The sequence below is a fragment of the Epinephelus moara genome, chromosome 6 (genome assembly GCF_006386435.1).
Source record: "Epinephelus moara isolate mb chromosome 6, YSFRI_EMoa_1.0, whole genome shotgun sequence".
NCBI classification, from domain to species: domain Eukaryota; kingdom Metazoa; phylum Chordata; class Actinopteri; order Perciformes; family Serranidae; genus Epinephelus; species Epinephelus moara.
Window position 1 is genome coordinate 44732352 of NC_065511.1, and position 4302 is coordinate 44736653.

Sequence of the window (4302 nt, forward strand, 5' to 3'; positions counted from 1 at the left end):
AAAATAAAATAAATAAATAAAATAAAAATCAACCAGCCACCCTCCTCCCCTGACAGTCCCTTCATAAGTAAAGAACAGTCCCTAAAGTGCGGTGAGGTTTGTGGACCGTTACCTGCCACAGAGAGAGAAATGTGAACGGCTCGTTTGTCCTCTGACACGCCACATACCTGTGTGCTGCCATGGCTCGGTTGTCCAGGTACTACTGGGCAGTCATGACACCAACGAAAGAGGAAATTACTGGACCTGGAGTCGGACTTCTCTGTTGCCGGTAAACCATTATCTTGCGCCGCAGAGCACTATGAGCCTTTGCCATATTCCTGTCTGTGACCCCCGTTCAACCCACAACCGCCGTGATAATAGGGGCGCCCCAGCGCCCACTCCACTAACTTGACGTGGAAATGAGCGGTAGTCTAGAAAACTGGCGAGTTTTTTTTTGTTTGTTTGTTCATTTTGTTTTTTTTGGAGGGCGCTCCAGGAAGGAAGAACCAGTAACAACCAGTAAGAACTAGTAACAACCAGTGAGAACCAGGAAGAACCAGTAACAAAAAGTGAGAACCAGTAAGAACCAGTGAGAACCAGTGAGAACCAGTGAGAACTGGTAACAACCAGTGAGAACCAGTAACAACCAGTGAGAACCAGTAACAACCAGTTAGAACCAGTGAGAACCGGTAACAACCAGTGAGAACCAGTGAGAACCAGTAAGAACCAGTAAGAACCAGTGAGAACCAGTAACAACCAGTTAGAACCAGTGAGAACCGGTAACAACCAGTGAGAACCAGTGAGAACCAGTAACAACCAATGAGAACCAGTGAGAACCAGTAAGAACCAGTGAGAACCAGTAACAACCAGTGAGAACCAGTGAGAACCAGTGTGTCCTCCAGGTCATGGTGACACACTGGGCCCAGTTTTAAAACAACAGAGAATAAATGATTAAAGATATACACAGAGCCAGGTGTGTCACAGAGCCAGGTGTGTCACAGAGGAACAACAGAAGTGAATTAAGAACTAAAGTTACAGAGAATAAACTAAAATGGAGGAAAAAGTCAGACGGATCTTCTTATTTATTAATAATAATAATAATAATAATAATTACTATAATAATTACAATAATAGTTATACAATGATGTATTAGAAACAATATAATGTCACACTGTATGATGTGGTATTACACACGAGTTTGATATAATCACATTACACTAACTTCATCAGAATTTGATATTAATTCATACTCACACATATAAACGTCTATGTTCTTCATACTGTGTAACACAGCTGTACACTACATTGACTGTTTCAATATAATTATATATCTGTTTAATTACAATCAGTATAAAACAGTCCTGAACATGCAGTATGTGAACAGGTGACAGGTGGATTTTATGTCATTATTATTGTTATCTGATTTGTCTTGTTTGTAATATCTGTATCTTTTGATCACTTTTGTTTTCCTGTTTCTGATGAGCTGCTGTAACTGAATTAATAAAGTCTGATCTGATCTAATCTGACTGATCCATCACAGGATTCTCCTTCAGTCTCAACTCCAGTAACTAACACACACATCAGATCAGACCAGTAAGACTCCAGTGACAGAACCAGTTCATGGTCTTTATTAACTGGTTTGACCTGAGCAGGTCCAGAGTCCAGAGACACTGCCCCAGTTGAAATCGTTTACAAAGGTTAAATGGACTCAGATGTAAAAGAGAACACAGTTTGGATTAATGTGTTTTTATCTTTTAATCTCAGGAACCTGCTGTCACTGCTAATGCTAACTAACCTAATGCTAACTAACGCTGGTGATAGGAGCTAACTCTTTGCTAACCTCATCTCAGACATGTGTTTTAAACCTTGGTATTTACGCCATATTGAGAGTCCGTTCATGTTTCTGAACGTGGAGGAAACTACATGTATTAGAAACTGGAAAACCTAAACCCGCTAACGTTAGCTGTTAGCCTGTTAGCTGTTCGCTTGCTAACGTTAGCTGTTAGCTGTTCGCTTGCTAACGTTAGGTGAAGGCGTGTGTAACTCTATCTGATAAAAACCCTCCATCATCAGAGCTTTTAAAAGATCAATACTTCTTCATGATCACGGTCATAACTAATGACATCAGTAATCAACAACTTATGACGTCATACTGAACAGTTTTGTGTAGCAGCAGAGATGCTAACGGCTCAGAGCCAAACACACACAGGTAGCTTTAGCCTGCTGTTAGCTCGTCAGTGAACCTAGTGAACCCAGTGGTCCAAACCAGCATGGATTTTACTAACGAACCGGTAAAAACTGTGGTACATAACAACTGGTTCGTGTGTGACACCGGGTGGATAAACTGTTACCATCAATCATCATCATCATCATCATCATCACTGACACCAGGAAACTACGATAAGTCTGAAGCTAAGACGCTAATACCAAAGTAACGCTGCAGTTAGCTTAGCTTAGCACATAGACGGAGATCCACCGTGGCTGATTTCACTGATCTGATCTGATCTGATCTGATTTGATTTGACGAGATTAATCTGAATCATATGAGTCCGACACGCGGCTGATACGCCGATCATTAGCTTCATTAGTGATTAATCAGCTGCCATGCTGCCAGCAGACGCGGAGCTAACTGCTAATGCTAATGCTAACTGGTTGATATTCTGTGTTACGACAGTGACAGACTCACCTGAACAAACGTCACAGATCCTCAGGTGCAGATGTCTCTGAGATCAGACTTAAGAATAAACTCCGTGATGTTTCTCTGTGTCAGGTATGAACCGATCAGATGACGTGAAGCAGCAGCAGCGTTACAGCTGCCTGTCAGATCCCTCAGTGACCTCTGACCTCTGACCCCACAGCTCAGAGCTCTGCTGTGATCAACAGCGACCTCTATTGACTGACACACACACACACAAACACACACGCAAACACACACACATACAGAAAAACTTTATTTATCCCCGAAGAGCAGTTCAGTTCCTACAGTCCACTGACAACACATAAAACATTCACACAACATGATTTACAGCAGGTGTCAGAAGGAGCATGACATGAAGGAACCCTAACAACTACTGCTTAAAAAGAAGCGCCTCAATATATTTCATCAATGAGCTCCAAGAATCAAAGATAAATAAATAAAACAATAAATAAAAATAGAGCCAAATAGGTCTATTGCACATAGCAGATACTGCAACCACAGTGACCCTGCATTCAGCAGCTTGACAGCAGAAGGAATGAATGACTTTGAATATCTGTTAGTCTTCCTCTGAGGCTGCAGATAATGTCGTCCTGACGGCATTAGGGTGAATTCTCCACCCAAGACATGATCTTGATTTATTTGTACCCACACATACATCTTCATCTTCTTCCTCCTCCTCCTCCTCCTCCTCTTCTTCGTTGGTTTTAGTGGTAGTTGGGATCTACAAAGTCTCATCACTGCCTCCTGCTGGATGGATTCATTCGCTCTGAAGTCTCCACCCGCTGTGTGACATTATGCTAATGATAAGCTCCTCCCACCCAGTTCACATTCTGCTGTAAGTGTTCTACTTCCTGTTTCTACGAGTCTAAAATCTTCTCTCCACAGATGCTGTACATTTTCTACATAAACACACACAAACACACACACCTCATCACTGCGTCTCCTCAGATTTTCTGTCAGTTCCATCAGTTCAGTCAATCTGACACAGAGGACAAACACTTCAGCTGGTCTTTACACAGGTTATATTCTTCATGCTGACACACACATCATCTTCATCATCATCACCATCATCATCATCATCACCATCATCTTCATCACCATCACCATCACCATATTGAACATCATGAAGACCCTGGAGAGACTCGTCTTGGAGCAGCTCCAGCCCATGGTCAAGCCACTTTTGGACCCCCTCCAGTTCGCCTATCAGCCCCGACTTTTTGAGGACGCCATCATCTACCTGCTCAACCGCGTTTACGTCCACCTGGACAAGCCCAGCCAAGCACTGTGAGGGTCATGTTTTTTGACTTCTCTAGTGCGTTCAACACCATCCGTCCAGCTCTACTGGGTGACAAGCTGACAGCAATGCAGGTGGATGCCCCCCTGGTGTCCTGGATTGTAGACTATGACAGCAATGCAGGTGGATGCCCCCCTGGTGTCCTGGATTGTAGACTACTTGACTGGCAGACCACAGTATGTGCGCTTGCAACGCTGTGTGTCAGACAGAGTGGTCAGCAATACCGGGGCCCCGCAGGGGACTGTCCTCTCTCCCTTCCTCTTCACCCTCTACACCACGGACTTCAGCTATTGCACTGAGACCTGCCATCTTCAGAAGTTTTCTGATGACT

At 43.4% G+C, this 4302-nt stretch overlaps 1 protein-coding gene across 1 annotated transcript in view; it reads right to left on the minus strand.

Annotated features, from left to right (window-relative positions):
* Nucleotides 1-2837, minus strand: part of scap (SREBF chaperone) — a 69018-nt gene extending 66181 nt beyond the window's left edge. The window contains exon 1 of the mRNA XM_050047896.1: nt 2666-2837. The gene's annotated coding sequence lies outside the window, so the exon portion shown is untranslated. The remainder of the gene's footprint in view (nt 1-2665) is intronic.
* Between the last annotated feature and the right edge of the window lie 1465 nt (nt 2838-4302).